Here is a 21,273-nt window from a genome sequence, read left to right as displayed (position 1 = left end):
AATAAGTAATATATATTAATATAATATATATAATACAAATAAGTAATATAAATATTTATATATAATATAAATAGGGGTAAAATGGTAATTTATTGTATTCTTATTGAGTTATCGATTTAACCGATAACCTAATAAGCTAAAACTGGAATTGAACCGATTAATCAATAAATTTTTTTATAAAACCAATAAAGAATTGTTAACCCAATAGCCCAATAACATTTTTATCGGTTCGATTTATCATTCGGTTCAATTTTTGCACACTCCTAGTCAACATGATCAATTAATATGAAGGAATGATTTTTTGTTTTGACTCCTTGCCTTTAGTGACCCTTTGAGGCCAAGTACACGAAAATGTGAAAGTCGTTTTAATCGCGAGACTCATAAATTTTTTCTTTCTCTTTCAAAGAAGTGCCTACATTTTTTGTGCTTGCAAATCATCGTGTTATGTTCTTTTGATTACAAGGGAAGAGTTGAAATTTTTAGGAAATACTAAAATATAAAATTAAAGAAGTAAATATAAGAAGAAAAAGATTTAAAATATAGTGTATATATAGATAAAATGATGAAGTGGTCTCTTATATTTGATGATAGGTTGAAACGAGCCTTTTAAATATGAAACTAATACTTTTGACTCTTTGAATTTATTGAAAACCAACATTTTTTTTAACTCTATATGTCAAGTTTGAGTGAAAATAAGTAGATATTATGATTAGTTGTACATTAAGTCCATTTTTTCATTTTTTCTGATTTTGTCTCCCTTCCTCATGTACTCCCCCTCTTAATACCTCCTAACTCAGTCTCTCCACCTCCTCCTAGAAGATCCCCTAGGACTACCCACCTTCCTGCACACTTGCAGGATTTTGTGTGCCATTTTGTTCTTCCTTCTTCCATTCCAAATCGTCCTTCTACTTAACCCTTACACTACCAGCAAGTAGTTTTGCATCCTGTTTAGCAGGACGCCATGATCAAAGAATTTCAAGCTTTGAAACACAACCACACATGGGATATTGTGCCACTTTCACCTGGAAAGAAAGCTATTCCATGCAAATGGGTGTATAAGATTAAACACAGGTATGATGGTACCATTGAGAGGTACAAAGCCAGACTTGTTATTAGAGGTGACACTCAGAAAGCTGGAATTGATTTCACTAAGACATTTTCCCCTATTGTAAAATTTACCACTACTAAATGTCTTCTAGCTATTGTTGCTAAGAAGTCTTGGATTGTTTATCAGCTTGATGTGAATAATGCATTTCTACATGGTGATTTATCTGAGGAGGTTTACATGAAAGTCCTATTAGGTCTCGCTACTTCTTCACCTTCTGGTTCTACTCCTCCTTTGGCTTGCAAGCTTTGCAAGTCCCTTTATGGCTTGAAACAAGCCTCTAAATAGTGGTTTATTAAGTTGTCTTCAGCCTTGACTTCTAGAAGCTACTTGCCTAGCCTTAACGACTATTTTCTTTTCACTAAAGTGTTATCTCTATACACTGTTGTTATTGTTGTATATATGAATGATATCTTGTTGGCTGGTGATGATATTGAGGAAATGAATTTCTTGAAATCCCTTTTGGATGATAAATTTAAGATTAAGAATCTTAGGGATGTTCATTTTTTTGGAACTTGAGGTCCACAGGACTTATCAGGGTTTCTTTATTAACCAACATAAGTATACTAAGGATTTGATTGAGGTGATCCATTGTTATAATTATTCTTCCGTGGAAATTTTTTTGGAACTTTACACCAAGCTTCTTCTTGATTCTTGTATTTTATTTTCTGATCCCTCCATATTTAGGAGGCTTGTAAGCTCAATTTTTTACGACACACCAGGGCCAAACATTTTCTTCTCTCCAATTATGTTGACTTCCCTCTTAAGGGATATTCTGATTGGACTGCTTTCTCTATTTCTGAGAAGTCTATTATTGGATTCCTAATTATTTTAGGTGCTAGCCCAGTTTGCTAGAAGTCTAAGAAACAACCCACTATTTCTTTGTCTTCTGCGGAGGCTGAATATCGAGCTCCTTGTAAAACTGTTGTTGAATTGACTTGGCAGGTTCGTCTTTTATCTGATTTTACCATTTATATTACTTCACGTGTTCATCTTTTTTGTGACAACCAGGCTACTTTGAGTATTGCTCGAAATCCTATCTACATGAGCGTACTAAGCATACTGGTAGTCCAGCTCAATATGCTTAGTACGCTCGCGGAGGACAGAATTTCGAGCAATGCTTAAAATAGCCTGGTTGTCACAAAAAAAGATAAACACGTGAAGCAACATAAAAAGTAAGATCAAATAAAAGGCAAACCAGCCAAGTCAATACAATAACAGTTTTGGGAAGAGCTCGATATTCAACCTCATCAAAAGACAAAGAAATAGTGGGTTTTTTCTTGGACTTCCAACAAATTGAGTGAGCACCTAAAGTAATCAAGAATCCAGTAACAAACTTTTGGGAAATAGACCAAGCAACCCAATCAAAATTAGAATATACCTTAAGAGTGAAGTCAACAGACCTGGAGAGAAGAATACCCTTAGTAGGATCATGTAACAAATACCTTAGAATATGCAAAGTAGCTTGCATATGAGAAAGTCTGGGAGCATTAAGAAATTGGATCAAATGCTGAACAGTGAATGAAATATCTCGGCTGGTATATTGTAATAATTAAGAAATTCAACTTACCAACAAGCCTTCTAAAAATGGAGGGATCAGAAAGTAAAAGGCCAGAATCAGGGAGAAACTTGGCGTAAAGTTCTAAAGAAGTTACGATAGAAGAACAATCAGAACAATGGAACTCCTTAATCAACTCCTTAGTGTACTTATGCTGCTTAATAAGGAAAACCTTAGAAGTCTTGTAGACCTCAAGGCCCAAAAAATAATGAACATACCCAAGAACCTTAATCTTAAACTGATCATCCAAAAAGGATTTCAAGGAATTCATTTCCTCAATATCATCACCAGCTAACAAGATATCATCCACATATATAACAATAATAACAACGGATAGAGATGAAAATTTAGTGAAAAGAGAATAGTTATTAAGGCTAGGCAAGTAGCCTCTAGAAGTCAAGACTAAAGACAACTTAGTAAGCCATTGTCTAGAGGCTTGTTTCAAGCCACAAAGGGACTTACGGAGCTTGCAAGCCAAAGGAGGACTAGAACCAGAAGGAGAAGAAACACTGAGACCTAATGATACTTTCATGTGAACCTCCTCACATAAATCACCATGTATAAATGCATTATTCACATCAAGTTGGTAAACAGTCTAAGACTTCTTAGCAGCATTAGCTAGAAGACATTTAATAGTGGTAAACTTTACAATAGGGGAAAATGTCTCAATGAAATCAATTCCAACTTTCTGAGTGTCACCTCTAACAACAAGTCTGGCTTTGTACTTCTCAATGTTACCAACAGACCTGTGTTTAATAGTGTATACCCATTTGCATGGAGGAGCTTTCTTTCAAGTGAAAGTGGCACAATATCCTATGTATGGTTGAGGTTCAAAGCTTGAAATCTATCATGGCATCCTGCCAAATAGAATGAAAAACTACCTGCTAATAGTGTAAGGGTTCAGTGGAAGAAGGGTCTGGAATGGAAGAAAGAAGAATAAAATGACACACAAAATTCTACAAGTATGCCGGAAGGTGGGTAGTCCTAGAGGATCTTCTAAGAGGAGGTGGAAAGACTAAGTTAGAAAGAGTATCGAGAGGGGAAGTATCATGATGAAGAGAGATAGAATCAGAATCAGATAAGATAGAAGGATAGAATCAGAATCAGATAAGATAGAAGGATGATGAGACTTAAATAAAAATAATGTGGAAGGTGAAGAAGTAGAAGGAAAAATATGTTCAACAAATATAACATCCATAGAGTAAAAAATAGAATGAGTATGGCATAGAACTCCCTTATCCAGCTCGAGATCCATCACGAGGAGCTACTACTTGTGGGCCCCAATAGAACCTCTATAGTTGGCAATAGAATTTCAGTAATCTCTTTTCCACCCTTCTTAATTCCAAGCCCCCTCAAAGCAAATTTGCATTCGTCGGTACTCATGATATCATTCCCGACTAGATTTGTAAGAAAATCTTTCATAGGTAGGGGCGTTTCATCGATTACCAACCATTGTAGATGTTTAACCTACAAATTTCAATAAGAGAACTCGTTAGAAATCATCAAGTGTCAAGAAAAGACTGAAATAAAAGTTTCAAAAAATTTTAACTTTTAGCTGAGAGGCTACTACCTGTATCCTCCCGCTATAGTGACATGTATGTCGCTATGACAGAAATTTCTCAGTTATAGTGATGAGGCCGCTATAGCAGTCTTTAACATCCCAGAAGTTGGGGGAGAAAAAGAAGGCACCCCTTTCTCAAATAGTTGTTTTTAATTCTGAACTCTGATCAGTGTTCCAAAAGTGCCCTAGAATTAAATTACACAAAAATTCGGGCATAATAACTCTTAAATCATGCCTAAATTGGCAGTTAAACACAAAAATAACCTTTTGCATTCTCTTTAATTTTGGCTTATTTTAACCCATAAAATTGGAGTTTCTTATGCTCAAAATATGACTGAAGCATTGTGAATGTAAAAGAAGCAACCATGCTTTAGATTTGATTCAAATAGGCCCCAAAAAGTGAAGTTAAAAAATCAACTCAAAACCCTATGTTTCAACTAAATTCAAGCCTAATGCATGGAATTTTGTGAGTAATGAAGTAACAGAGAGTAAAAAAATTGAGAGTTACCTTATAGATGATTAAACCAAAGTGATCGAGGAAGAGGGAGATTATTTTCAAGTAAAATAAGAGAAATGGGAAATGAATCCATTTCTCCCGTCTTTAAACTGCTTTGGGCTGCTATGCTGACATGCACTACTATAGTGACACTGCTTTAGCATGATAAATACCGCTATTGCAGTGTCTCACCTCAGGTCCCATAAAATTTTTAGGTTTCAAATAATGTTACTTCCCCTGATCAATGTCAGTAGTTGATGAGTTTTCGGGTATCTCAGACATTCAGAGAATGAGTTTCTTCTATTGCATCGGGAATTTATGAGCACGAAATACCTCTTCCAATTAGACCAGTGTCTGGGTTTTAATACTAGAAGTCAAGTGATTAGGATTTTGGTGTTTGTTCCTATAGACATCACTATGTATTTAAATTTTTGGACAAATATTCGGGTATTAGTTGCTTATGATCTCGTAGGCAGGGAGTTAGGTTCAAAAATCTAAACTCAGACCGTTAATTTTTTTGATTTCTTGGAGATAAATGATGGGTAAATTGGAATCTATTGAAACGACCTAGTCAGTTATTACTAATAAATACCTTTATACTAGTATGGATACTATTGAGATTTCACTAGAAAACTTACAAGGGGCCAGTGTGTTAAGATTTTTAAACTTAAAGAAGTTGGGTTTGGCTGAGTCAGCCAGCTATAGTGGGATTTATTCAACGATAGCGGTACCGCTATAGCAACGCACATGCGGCTATAGAAACATAATATACCAAAACACTAACTTAAGCGGGTTTTATTTCTTTTTTCCACTTGGTTGAAATAAATGATGTGGGAGACTCAAAAAACCCTTAGGGTTGCCTCTCATAACTTAGAACCATAAAAAGGGGAGAAAGGGGTGCTGTCACGACTCGAGCTGAGACCTTAACCGTAATAGACACCCTAAACCACGAAGGTCCAAGAAGACCCCTTAGCATACTATCAAAAGCATAATTCATGTAAATTGTGAAAAATATAATGAAACTAAAAAAAACTTTGAATAACAATATTTAAACCCAACATTCATAACAACATATCCATCTGATCTAATCTACGAAGCCTCTACTATTAAGTAAACTGTCTAGGCCGGGACAAGGCCCCCGGCTTGTAATACCCCGTAAGACCCTAACTCAATTCAGCTCTCGATTGCATGTTAAAGGGGTTATTTTCAAGACCCCTAAACTTTGATGATTTTATTTTTGGCCTTTCCAACCTCAAAACGTTGATTTTTGAGTTGATTCATGATTGGGGTGGCTCAAAGTATGTCTCAAGTGAGTTTTAGATTTTTCAGATGAGTGTAGGGGTGCATTTGGGAAACCAAAATAGAAGCACCACTGGGATAGGCAGTCGCTGCTCCCTTTAGTCTGTCGGGGTGAGGCGGGCACTGCCCGAGTTAGTACCATGCTCTAAGGCGGGCACTGCCCGGGGTAGTCCGCCTCTCCAAGGCCCACATCGCCCCTCCTTATTCCGTCCAGCTTTTGTTCCTTGTCATTTAAGAAATTTGTGTCAATTCCCTTCACCCAACTCGTCCATAACACGAAATCAGGGTCCCCAAGGAGCATTATTTTCCCTTTTACTCATAAATTCTCTCAAGAAAACTATCTTTCATCTCAAGAACAAACCATAAACCTTTCACAAGTAATCAAGGAATTCAAGCTTCAATTTCAAGAAATCCTCAAGGAACCTTCATGAATTCATCTATTTAGGTATGTGGGATGTTCATCCATGGATTCCTTTCACCATGGAGCCCAAAACCCTCTTTTATGTTAAATTATGAGTTTATACATGTTCTTGATGAAATAAAATCATGACTCTCTTGTAAATTCAATTTCAAGTTATTGTTTCAAGTGTTTTCAAGTAAGATAAGTCATATCATGCTTTAAGTGTTGCTATTCCCATGTCATGATCAATTGAATTTCATGTTAAATCCTTAATTTATGAATTTATCTATGAAACCATGTTTTTTATTCTTGTTAATGTATCCCCACATTGAGTTTATGGCTTACTACAAGTTTTGATGAAATGCTTATGTTTTAGGTCTTTAAACTGTGATTTCATACTACAGTATTTCATGCTTGATATTTTATTTTACAATCACTTAGTGTTGGTGGGTTATGAACACCAGATACCTAGTTATTGTACATGATTTCAGTATCTCAGAAAAAGATTTCAGTTAAACCATGAGTATCATCATTCAGTCAGCCGTTATAAATAGACCATGATAAGCAATGCCAGTTGTGTGTTTAGTTGTATTTAATTTAATTTAATTTAATTCAATTAAGTATCAGTGTCAGTTCAGTTGGGAGAAGGATTTAGCACTGAGTGAACCTAGGGATGGGGACACACCCGCCAGTTAGGACTGGGTCCTTAGAAGCAGTCCTTAAGTTGCAGACCTACATAGCCAGCATAGGATTATGAGATGTCACTTCCAGTTTAGGACTGATAGTTTTTTAGGGGTCACCTGCCAGTTAAGACCGACTACTTCGTCCTTCAGGACGACACCCTTATGGATCCATATTGTCAACCATGTGTTAGTACCCGTGGCACGGTATTGACACCCTTTCAACTAGGGCTATAGGTTGGACCTCGAATAGCTCAGATTGAGGCATATTGGTTAGATGATACCTCCCATAGTCTCAGTATAGTATTCAATATAATTCAGTTCAGGTTTATTTGACCAAGTGTACAGGTTCTCAGTTATTCAGCTTACAGATTATTTTTGAATAATATTTATACTTGTCTTGCATTCTTAGATAATACATGTTTCATGTATTCATACCCTGTTATCTTATGCATTTTAGCCAGTCCTCAACTCATATACCAGTATATTTAAAGTACTGACCACATACTCTTCTTTGTGCTATGATGTAATATATTATAGGTTTGGAGGGGCAATTTCCCGACCATAGTTAGACAACCCAGCATCACTTAGCAGCAGTAGTGGTGAGTCCTCATCCACCGAGGACATGATTTGTTTATTTTAGTCATTTTAGTACTTCTATATTCCAGTCATCCGGAGTTAGTCGGGGGCTTGTCCTATCAAATTCTCAGTCTGTTTAGACGCTTTCAAACAATCAGACAGTCAGTTAGACAGTTAGTCAGTTTTTATTAGTCTTATCAGTTGTTTTATCTAGACTGTTTATTTTTCAGTATATTTCCAAATTTTTTAGACTTGTGATTAATTTGGGATTTCAGTATTTAGATTTACATCACCTTCTCAGTTTATCTTCCGCACATATGTTATGTTAATATTTTATGCAGTTCCTATAGCAGGTACTAACTCATGGATTAGCTTGTGGTCACTTGTGACCGTAAGCACCATTATCGTGACTAAGGGGTAGTCTCGGGTCATAACAAAACTTGGTATCAGAGCCCAAGGTTTCAGAGTATTCTAGGGAGTTTGAAAGCTGCATTGAGTAGAGTCTTGTGCATGGGTGTGAAGCGCACCACACTTATGGACAAGAGGCTTTGAAATATTTTTAGGAAAGTTTTCCTTCTTTCAATGTTCATATCGTGTGAAAGAGCATGAGCTCCATTTAAACTCTCTTTTTAATTCATCCTTTATTTCGTTTACAAATAATGCCTCCTAGAATAAATAACAAAAGAAGGAATGAGTATCATCCCACACCGCCGTTTGTTTAGGAAGGTCCCCTGAATGAGCATGTATCTCACACTGAGTTCATGGTCACATTTATGACCCCGGCCCATTCAGTAGCTGCTCAAAACAACCAACGGGCTTCTACCTTAGCCAATCCAGTGGCAAATGTAGCTGCGGTTAGGATTCAGGATTTTACTCGGATGAATGCCCCTTTGTTTTTGGGATCTAAGTCTGAATAAGATCTGTAGGAGTTTCTTGATATGGTTCAGAAGGTGACTGATATTATGCATGTCACTTCAAGTGAGAGTGTAGAGTTGGATTCATATCATTTGTAGGATGTAGGTCACACCTGGTTTAAGCAGTGAAAGGATAACCGAGGTGTGAAGGCAGGGCCTGTTAAGTGGGTAGAGTTTGCCATGACTTTCTTAGACAGGTTCTTTCCATTAGAGATGAGGGAAGATAAGGTTCAGGAGTTCATTAATTTTAAGTAGGGTAATATAAGTGTAATGGAGTACTCGCTTAAGTTTACTCAGTTGGCGAGGTATGCTTCCACTATGGTGGCAGACAGTAGGTCTAGAATGAGTAAGTTTGTATCTAGTGTAGCTGATAGTTATGGTCAATGAGTGTAGGACCGCCATATTGATTAAGAAGATGGAATTATCTAGGATAATGGTTCATGCTCAATAGATTAAGAAGGAGAATCGTAAGGAGAGAGAGAGAGAGAGAATAAGAGGGCCAAAATAGATAGCTTTAACTTTTCTCAACTAAGGTCAGAAGGTGGTAACCGTGCACAGTTTAGTTAGAAATTCTCAACCCCAGCTTCATCTTCAATAAGTGTACCAGTGCCTAAGTTCAGGAAAGATTGTTGGGATAGAGCACTAGGCTCTAAGTCCCAGGGCAGTGTGAACAATGGTCGTACTAATCATCCTGGTCGGAGGTATGGTAGAAATCATCTGGGAGAGTGTAAGGCTGGTAGTGATGTCTATTTTGGTTGTGGTAAGCTGGTCAAAGGATCCAGGAGTGTCCAATGGTTTCTTTGAAGGGAAAAGATTCACCCCAACAGGGCCAGTCTAACCTTTCATCAGCTCTAGCAGGTCGCCCGACTCAGGAGGGTGCCACTTCTAGCGCAACCAATAAAAAGTTTCAGAATATATTGTATGCACTCTAAGCTCGACATGATAAAAAAAGTTCTACTGATGTGGTTACTGGTACATTACATGTCATTCATCTTCATGTTTATGCTTTATTTGACCCTGGAGCTTCAGTTTCTTTCGTGACTCCTTATATAACTGTCAATTTCAGCGTTAGTCCTGAAACATTTCCAGAACCCTTCTCAGAGTCTACTCTAGCAGGTAGCTCTATTGTATCCAAGTAGGTATACAAGAACTTCTCGGTTGTAGTATCTTAGAAAGTTACCTTAGTTGATCTTGTGGAGCTGGAGATGACTGCTTTTAATGTCATTCTCAGCATGGATTGGCTCCACTCATGTTATGCCTCAGTTGACTGAAGAAATAGAGTCATTTAGTTTTAGTTTCCCAATGAACCAATCATTAAATAGAGGGGTAGTACCTCAGTGTTTAGGGGTCGATTTGTTTCATATCTTGGAGAAAGAAAGATGATATCTAAAGGGTGTGTTTACCATCTTGTTTGAGTCAAAGACTCTAGTTTTGAGACTCTAAGTCTTGAGTCAGTTTTAGTAGTAAGGGAATTTCCAGATGTGTTCTATGAAGATCTTCCTTGGGTTCCTCCCGAAAGGAAATCGACTTCAGAAACTTTCAGATACCTACCCTATATCTATTACACCTTATAGGATGGCTCCAGCTGAGCTTAAGAAGTTGAAATATCTCTTGGATAAGGGTTTCATCAGGCCCAGTGTTTCCCCATGAGGCACTCTAGTCTTGTTTGTGCGTAAGAAAGATAGTTATCTCCGAATGTGCATCGGTTACTATCAGTTGAATAAAGTCATAATCAAGAATAAGTATCCACTCCCCAGAATTAATGACTTGTTTGATCAACTTTAGGGTAACAATTATTTCTCTAAGATAGACCTCAGATTTGTCTATCATCAGCTTAGAGTATGAGAATGTGACATTTTAAAAACAACTTTCAGAACTCGATATGGTCACTTTAAATTTCTAGTTATTGCTTTTGGACTAATGAATGCCTCTGCAGCTTTCATGGACTTGATGAATAGGGTGTTCAAGCAGTACTTGGACATATTCGTCATAGTCTTCATTGATGATATCCTTGTCTATTCTCGTAGTTAGAATAATTAAACAGACCATCTGAGAATCGTGTTGCAGACCCTTAGAGCTCATTAGTTGTTCGCTAAGTTCAGTAAGTGGGAATTTTGGTTAAGATCAGTAGCTTTCCTTGGCCATATAATTTTCAGTAATGGCATAAGAGTTGACCCTTAAATGACCAAAGCCGTGAGGAATTGGCCCATACCCATCTCTCCATTAGATATCAGGAGTTTCTTGGGTTTGGCTAGCTATTACAGGCAATTTGTTGAAGGGTTTTCTTCTATTACATCCCCCATGTCCCAATGGACTCAGAAGAAAGTTAAGCTTTAGTGGTCAGATACTTGTGAGAAGAGTTTTCAAGAGTTGAAGACTTGACTTACTTCAGCCCAGTATTGACTTTGCAAGATGGTTCAGATGGATTTTTGGTTTACTGTGATGCTTCTAGAGTTGGTCCTTGTTGTGTATTGATTCAGAGAGCTAAGGTCATAGCTTATGCCTCTAGACAAATTAAGCCCCATGAAAGAATTATCCTACCCATGATCTTGTGTTTGCAGTTGTTGTGTTTGCTTTGAAAATTTGGAGACATTATCTTTATGGGGTCATATAGATGTGTTCACTAATCATAAAAGTTAGCAGTATATTTTTATGCACAAAGATCTAAATTTTTATCAAAGAAGGTGGCTTGAGTTATTGAAAGATTACGATATAAGTGTGTTGTATTATCTGGGAAAGGTCAATGTAGTGGCAGATACGCTTAGCAGGTTGTCAATGGGTAGTGTTGCTCATTTTGAGGAGGATAAGAAAAAGTAAGTCAATGTTGTTTATCAGTTTGCTAGAGTAAGTGTTCGTTTGGTTGATTCAGCGGAAGGTAGTGTATGGGTTCAGAAGGGTTTGGAATCTTCTTTGGTTACCAAAGTAAAATAAAAGTCAGAAAGATATCCTAGTTTGGTTAAGTTGAAGGAGATTATTAAAGATCAAAAGGTGGAGGTTTACTCCCAAGGGGGAGATGGTGTGCTTCGTTGTTAGGGTAGATGATGTGTCCCATGTGTTGATGACTTGAGACAACAAATACTTGAAAAAACGTATGGTGTGTGATACTCTATCCATCTATGAGCCACTAATATATACCATAACTTGCAGGAAATCAACTGGTGGTGTGGTATGAAGAGGGATATTTTAAAGTTTGTAGCTAAGCGTCTGAATTATCAGCAGGTCAAGGTTGAGCACCAAAGGCCTAGTAGTGCATTACAGGAGTTAAGCTACTTGGAAGTGGGAAGTGGTGAACATGGATTTTGTGACAGTGTTGCCTCGCACGTGTAACGCCCCAAGAGTACACCCTAGATGCTATACGGTGCTTACGATCCCGAAGGACCACAAGCTAACCTATGACTGATATCTGCTGTGAGCACTGAATAGTAATACTGAAATAAACGTAGAATTAGGCTGAATTACCATAAGGTTTAAAATCTAAATACTGATAAATAATAATATCTGGTAAAACTATCTGAAAACTAAACACTGTCTGAACTGGTCTAGTCTGAAAAGCCACTAACTGAACTATCTGAAAGAGGAGTTGATGGGACAAACCCCAACCTAACTCCAACTACTGAACTACTTATAAACTGAAATAAATCATATCCCCGATATATGAGGACTCACTACTAAATCTGCAACTGTTGACTGGATCTGTCTAATCACAGTTGGGATCCGGAGTATCCAAACCTATGATATGAGACATCACAGTGCAAAGAAAGAGTATGCGATCAGTACGTGAAATGTACTGGTATGCTAGATGAGGTAAGACTAAATGCAAGAGTTCATGTTCATGAACAATAACTGACTGAATGATATAGAGATACTGAATATAAGAGTACGTGGATAAATGATACTATGAAAATTACTGAGTATTCAATACTATATATCTACGTATAGACTGTAACTGAGCTTTTCTGAAGTTGAGCACCGAGTTTTAATAATTAAGTAACTGATATCTGAAGTTACTGATTACTGATTTACTGATACTGATTGACTATGTCTGACAGTTCTAATTCTGTAAAATGAACTGAGTTCTAAACTGAAGACTAAAACTGAAATTGTGGGAGGTTATCATCTAATCGACATTCCCCAAATAAGATAAGGTAACTGAGTTGGGGTCCAATCTGTAACCCCAATTGGAAGGGTGCTAATACCATTCCATGGGTACTAATATCTGCCTGGAGTCAGTACTATCAAATGGGTGACCCCTGAGCTCAGTCCTAAACTAGCGGGTGATCCTTGAGTATATCAGTCCTATCTAACGCGTGACATCTCATAACCTACGCTGGCTATATAGTTCTGTAACTTAGGGATTATTTCTAGGGACCCAGTCCTAGCTAATGGGTGAGCCCAAATCCCTAGGCTCGCTCGGTGCTGAATCCAACTCCTAACTGAATAGACACTGAACTGATTATACTGAACTGGACTGGACTGATACTGAGTTTACTGAGTTTTCCTGAGTTCTGTAACTGACTGAGTTCTACTGATCGTGACATGACTGATACTATTCTGTAACTGACATAGGCTCTAGGTAAATAGCTAGATTGTTGGGTATGAAATACCCTCAGGACTCGATAGCATAAAAAGAAAGACATAACATGATCTTAAAGGCATAACAATACTTGCTCGCTAACAATGCACTCATTTAGACATTTTGTCAAACACTTGATATATATGAACTTGTGCATGAATGGGATCAAATAATAACATGTCATGATTCCACTACTTACTTCACATAGGCAATTAAGCAAACACTTGGGGGGAATGGATTATTTACATGATAATGGCCAACACTTGAACATCATGATACATTAATTAATTTGAAAATTCAAGGGTCTATCAAGATAATCACATATTCATCACACATGCTATTCAATTTTCATGAAACTTGAAATTAATTAATGGATTGAATCCCAACTAATATCATGAACATGAATTCAATCTATTATGGAAATCATGAATCTGAGATCTTGTATGTTTAAAAAGGGTTCTTAGACTTCATGGGTGAAAGGGGACCATGAATGGACACCTAACATACCTTAGAAGAAGAGTTCTTGGAGTTTCTTGGAGGATTTCTTTATGATTGACCTTGATTCTTGAACTAGGATTTTTTGCCTCTTTGAGAGAGAATGTTTTATTCTTGAGAGAAAGTAAGGAAATAATGAGGCAATAGATTATTTAGGGGTTTAATTTTATGTTTAGACTGATTAGGGCCATTGAAAAAAACCCAATTACCCCTGGAAAAGATTTAAAATTCATCACTGAAAAACTTAATTTGGGTACCTGGCGCGATGTGGCGCTATCATGCCGTGTTACTGGAAAGTGGAAAACTAGGAATTGGACCATCAATGCAAAGCGGTAGAATCACGTTACCCATGGGATGCGACCTGGAAGTTATCCGCGACGCGGTGGGATCGTATTGGTACACTGGAAATTGACAAATGTGAAAATAAGTTGTTACGCAATACGCCGGTATCGTGGTGCCTCACTGTAAACTGACAATTGCCATTTTGACATACTCTGCGATGTGCTATTGGCCTGAATGACGGTGTTTAACGACTGAAACTGAAAATAGCTATAACTTCTTACCTGGTTATCGGATTTAGGCAAATTTTATATCGTTGGAAAGATAATTAAATTTCCTATACAATGGCAGACTCTAAACTTAAAAATACTGAGCATTTAGTAAAAATTTATATTGGATCGCTCATGTACTGAGGGTTAATCTAGGCTAGGGAAATACGGGGTATTACAATATCTCCCCCTTGGAAACATTCATCCTCGAATGTGGATAATTAAGATGAGAAACACTGATGATTGAGTTTACACAGTGAACATGTATACTGAAACATGACTACATGACTGAACTATTGATAAGCTGAGTTCTTATACTGAACATGCATATTTGATGTATGGAATACATTATTGAAGCTACTGATAAGCTGAGTTTCATACTGAACATGCAAATATAATGTATGAGTACATGACTGAACTGATTTGTGAATGCTTGGCTCTTGTAAAGATGATATGCAATGGTAAAGAATACCAAGTTTATAACTATAACTAGACATGGAATTGAGTAAATCTAAAGAAGACTGTCACCTTAAGCAGAGAATTCTAATAAACTTGAGATCATTGACTGAACATGCATGAACGAGAATATGAGAACATGACTGAGCCTAAAACATGATACATAAACTGAATATCATGAACTGAACTGATTCCTTGAATATATATGCCATGCCATGGGAATTGACATACGGCTGAGATGGAGTGAGAGAGTCAACTTATGAGTACCCATTACACCAAATTGAATTTATTACGTAAAGAGAAATTTAAAGGTTTAGGACATGAAAGCTTGGGGGTTATAGTGAATCTCCCCCTTGGGAGATTATGTTCCTCGAAAAATGCTGACTTGGCTGAGATAATGAGAAAAAGCTGAGACGATGCATGGGGCACCTACAAACTAAATCGTGTATGAGTATTTATGGTCTGAAACTGAGGTACAACACATGAACTGGGCTAAACTTGTAACTACTAGGATGCTCCATCTCGAAATGGGCATATTCAGGAGACTTCAGATAGGGTGACTGGGTGGGAAGATGGAAAACCATACGAACTTGTCTGCCTGACTGCTAAACTAAATTTTTGGCTTTATGGACTAACTTATACTGAAAACTTATACTCAACTGGAGCATTTCTTGACACTGTTTCTATAAAGTTCTACTAACTTTAGGGAGTAAGGAAATCTTGACATGGTCTGAATGAGACATCTGAATAAGAAATCACTACATGCCTAAAATTTTGTAATATGGGAACTAATAACTCTACATGCTGAGGTATGATCTGGACTGAATTCTCCTACTACGTTCAAGCCTACTTAAATCTCCCAAATACATTTAAACCCTTACACATCATCATTATATTCAAGCCTATCATCATAACTACAGCCTTGTGTAAAACTAGTATGCAACAATCTTTCCATAATCTGAAACATTTACTCTTTCCCTTATAAGAAACTGCTAATCACTACATTATTTCGTAAGGAGAGTTCACTGTAGGTTAAAATATGGGGACCTGAAGCATGAATGGACGCTATACTGAACTTGACATTTAACTGAGGCTTGAGGAATAGAACATCAACATCCTGAACTTTATCAAAAGATCTAAACTGAGGATATACATGACAAAATCTGAATTTAGCTGATCACTAGGAGTATAACATAAGTCATGTAAATTGAGCACACTGTAAGGCATAAGTACATGACTCATGAGCTGCATGACTTAAGTTTAGAGTTTTTGTGTTCAGGAAATATGATTCGTAACACTGAGTGAACTGGAACTGCACATGCTAGGAACTATAAGTGTACATGATTTTCAATAACGTGCATAAATATGAGCTATGATCATAGAGCTGACAAGTACTGCGTGAGTATATATTGTGATAGCTTAATTGCAAAACTTTTCACTGAGGTAAGGACGGGTTGGGCATCAACCTGTCCCACTTCTTTTCTACACACACTGACATTACTACTAAAATTTAAAGGCCTGACTTTCTGAGATATCATAACCGGACTATTCCTGTATACTTGTTGGGCTATGATAACTGACCCACTAGGGTTGAGACTGAGAAAGGTTCTGTTAAGGTTTCCGGTTTGACTTCAAAATTGACAGCTAAGTAACGAATTACAAAAGATAGAGAAGCTCCAAGATCTAATAAGACAAAATATGTAAATGAAAGATCCATAATGTACCAGTAACCATGTCAGGAGAACTTTCCTGATCTTTTCTGGACTGAAGTGAATAAATCTTGTTTGGGCGTTGCCCACTGGAGGTACTGGAAGTAGCACCCTGCTAATTCGAGCAATCGAACTGAGCTGAAGGACAGTTATACTAACCCGTTGGCGCAAATCTTTTCCCCTCTGAGCCATAATCTACACTCCTATATCCTATGTCCTGGCTTGCCATATCTAAAATATACATCACTGCCAGCTCTACATGCACCTAGGTGATGTCTACCATATTCTCCGTAAAGCAGATGGGTACGACCACTGCTCACACTACCCTAGGTTTTGGAGCCTGGCGCCCCATCATGACTGCCATTCCTGAACTTTGGTACAGGCACACTAGCTGAGGACGGAGATGGAACTGAAGATTTTGGATGAAACTGGGAACGATTACGACTTTTTGACTTTGGCTGATTAAAATTAAAACTACCTATTCTAGCTCTCTTGTTCTCTCTCTCTCCTTCTTCTTAAGCTTCTACTCTTCAATCTGTTGAGCATGGACCATAAGCCTAGAGATGTCTATCTCCTTAATAAACATCACAATTCTGCACTCCTTAACCACACTATTTGACACCCAAGACATGAACTTGCTCATTCTTGACCTATTGTCTGCTACTACATTGGAAACATACCTGGATAACTGAGCAAACTTATCAAAATACTCTTTCATGCTCTTACTGCCTTGTTTGAGATTGATGAACTCTTACACCTTGACTTCTCTCAGCTCTATGGGAAAGAATCAATCTAGAAAAGCAGTAGCAAACTCTTCTCACTCTATGGAGCCTACATCTGTGCCCCTGTCTACCTTTCACTGCTTAAACCACTTATGAGCTATATCTTATAGCTAATAGGCAGCTAACTCAGCACTCTCACTAGAAGTCACTCCCATAATATCTGTGACTTTCTGAACTTAATCGAGGAATTCCTGTAGATTCTCTTCTGACTTAGATCTTGAGAATAAGAGAAGATTCATTTGGGTGAACTCCCAAATCCTGACTGCAGCAGTATTAGCCACTGGGTTGACCTAAATAGCAGTTGGCCGTTCATTCTGAGTTGTTACAAAATTGGCTAGAGAAGTGAATATAGCTCTGAATTCTTCATGGGAGATATGCTCGTCCAGGGGATCTGGCTGAACGGGCTGAGGCTGGATAATTTCCAGTCTTTCTTTCGTGAGTCTTTTTATGAGGCATGTTCTGTAAACAGAAAGAAGAAAAGGATTAGACTGAGAGTTTAACTTGAGCTCATGCTCACTTACACAACAGGAATACTGAAAGAAGGAAAACTTTTCCTAAACCACCTCATAGCCTCCTGTCCATAAGTGTGGCACGCTGCATACCCTTGCCCAAGACTCTACTTGATATAGCTTTCAGACTCTCTAGGACTCTACTGATCCTTAGAATCTGATACCAAGTTTGTAACGGCCCGAGAGTACACCCTGGATGCCATATGGTGCTTACGACCCCGAAGGACCACAAGCTAACCCATGACTGATATCTGCTGTGAGCACTGAATAGTAATACTAAAATAAATGCGAAATTAGGTTGAATTTCCATCAGGTTCAAAATCTAAATACTGATAAATAATAACATCTGGTAAAAACATCTGAAAACTAAATATTGTTTGATTTGGTCCAGTCTGAAAAGCCTCTAACTGAACTGTCTGAAAGTGGAGTTGATGGGACAAGCCCCCAAATAACTCCAACTACTGAACTACTGATAAACTGAAATAAATTATATCCCTGATAGATGAGGACTCACTACTAAATTTACGACTACTAACTAGATCTATCTAATTGCAGTTGGGATCCTGAGCATCATAACCTATGATATAAGACATCATAGAGTAAAAAAAAAGTATGCAGTCAGTACGTGGAATGTACAGGTATGCTAGATGAGGTAAGACTGAATGCAAGGGTTCATGTTCATGAACAATAACTGACTGAATGATATAGAGTTACTGAATATAGGAGTACGTGGATAAATGATACTATGAAAATCACTGAGTATTCAATACTGTATATCTACGTATAGACTGTAACTGAGATTTTCTGAAGTTGAGCACTGAGTTTTAATAATTAAGTAACTGATATCTGAAGTTACTGATTACTGATTTACTGATACTGATTGACTATGTCTGACAGTCCTGATTCTGTAAAATAAACTGAGTTCTAAATTGAAGACTAAAATTGAAATTATGTGAGAAAATCATCTAACCGACATGCCCTAAATAATATAAGGTAACTGATTTGGGGTCCAATCTATAACCCCAATTAAAAGGGTGCTAATACCATGCCACGGGTACTAACATTTATTGTGGAGTCAGTACTATCTAACGGGTGACCCCAAAAATTAGTCCTATACTAGCAGGTGATCCCTCAGTATGTCAGTCTTATCTAACGGGTGACATCTCATAACCTACGCTGGATACGTAGTTCTGGAACTTAGGGATTATTTCTAGGGACCCAGTCCTAACTAACCGGTGAGCCCACATCCCTAGGCTTACTCTGTGCTGAATTCTACTCCTAACTGAATAAACACTGAACTGATTATACTAAATTGGACTGGACTGATACTGATTTTACTGAATTTTCCTGAGTTTTGTAACTGACTGAGTTTTGTAGCTGACTGAGTTCTACTGATTGTGACATAACTGATACTATTCTGTAACTGGCACTGGCTCTAGGTAAACAGCTAGATTATCGGGTATTAAATACCCTCAGGACTCGATAGCATAAAAAGAAAGACATAACATGATCATAAAGGCATAACAATACTTACTTGCTAACAATTCACTTATTTAGACATTTTGTCAAACACTTGATATACATGAACTTGTGCATGAATGGGATCAATTAATAACATGTCATGATTTCACTATTTACTTCACATAGGCAATTAAGCAAACACTTGGGGAGCATGGATTATTTACATGATAATGGCCAACACATGAACATCATGATACATTAATTAATTTATAAATTCAAGGATTTATCAAGATAATCACATATTCATCACACATGCTATTCAATTTTCATGAAACTTAAAATTAATTATGGATTGAATCCCAACTAATATCATGACTATGAATTCAATCTAATTCAAACTTGGAAATCATGAATCTGAGATTTTGTATGTTTAAAAAGGGTTCTTGGACTTCATGGGTGAAAGAGGCTCATGAATGAACACCTAACTTACCTTAGAAGAAGAGTTCTTGGAGTTTCTTGGAGGATTTCTTGAGGATTGACCTTAATTCTTGAACTAGGGTTTTTGCCACTTTGAGAGAGAATGCTTTATTCTTGAGTGAAAGTGAGGAAATAATGAGGCAATAGGTTATTTAGGTGTTTAATTTTACGTTTAGACTGATTAGGGCCGTAGAAAAAGAACCAATTGTCCTTGGAAAAGATATAAAATTCATCACTGAAAAACTCGATTTGGGTACTTGGCGTGATGCGGCACTATAGCGCCATATTACTTGAAAGTTGACAACTGGGAATTAGACCATCAAAGCGATGCGGTAGAATCGCATTACCCCTGGGATGCGACCTGGAAGTTTACCGCTATGCAGTGGGATCGTGTTGGTACATTGGAAATTGACAAATGTGAAAATAAGCTATTTAAAGACGCGCCAGTATCGCGATGACTCACTGGAAACTGACAATTGCCATTTTGATATACTCCATGACGCGTTACTGGCCTGAATAATGATGTTTAGCGACTGAAACTTAAAATAGCCCTAACTTCTTACCGGTTATCAAATTTAGGAAAATTTTATATCATTGGAAAGATAATTCAATTTCCTATGCAATTGAAGGGTCTAAACTTAAAAATACTAAGTCTTTAGTAAAACTTTATTTTGGATCACTCATATACTGAGGGTTAATCTAGGCTAGGGAAATACGGTGTATTATAATATCTCCTCCTTGGAAACATTCGTCCTCGAATATGGCTAATTATGCTGAGAAATACTGATAGACTGAGTTTACACACTAAACATGTAAATTGAAGCATGACTACATGACTGAACTATTAATAAGCTGAGTTCTTATACTAAACATGCTTATCTGATGTATGGAATACATGATTGAAACTACTGATAAGTTGAGTTTCATACTAAATATGCATATCTGATATATGAGTACATGACTGAACTGATTTATGAATGCATGGCTATCGTGAAGTTAATTTGCAATGGTAAAGAATACCAAGTTTATAACTGTAACTGGACATGGAATTGAGTAAATCTAAGGAAGAATGTCACCTTAAGTAGAGAATTCTAATGAACCTGAGATCATTTACTGAACATGCATGAACGGGAACATGAGAACATGACTGAGTCTGAAACATGATACATGAACTGAATATCATAAACTGAACTGATTCCTTGAATAAATATGCCATGCCATGGGAATGGTCATATGGCTGAGATTGGTATGAGAGAGTCAACTTATGAGTACCCATTACTATAAACTAGATTCATTACATTAAGAGAAACTGGAAGGTTTAGGACATGAAAGATCGGGGGTTATAGCGCATGTCCTCCTTGGGAGATTATGTCCCTCGAAGAATACTAATTTGGCTGAGATACTGAGGAAAAGCTAAGATGATGCACGGGGCACCTACAAACTAATTCTTGACTAAGTATTTATTGTTTGAGACTGAGGCACGACACATAAAATAGGCTAAACTCATAACTACTAAGGGCGACTGGGTGGAAAGATGGGAAACCAAACGAACTTGTTTGCCTAACTGGTAAACTGAATTCCTGGCTTTACGGACTAACTCATACTGAAAACTTATACTCAACTGGAGCATTTCTTGACACTCTTTATGTAAAGTTCTACTAACTTTAGGGA

This window comes from Capsicum annuum, chromosome 9 (assembly GCF_002878395.1).
Source record: "Capsicum annuum cultivar UCD-10X-F1 chromosome 9, UCD10Xv1.1, whole genome shotgun sequence".
NCBI lineage: Eukaryota > Viridiplantae > Streptophyta > Magnoliopsida > Solanales > Solanaceae > Capsicum > Capsicum annuum.
The sequence above is the reverse complement of the archived record's forward strand: the minus strand, read 5'-3'. Positions refer to the sequence as shown.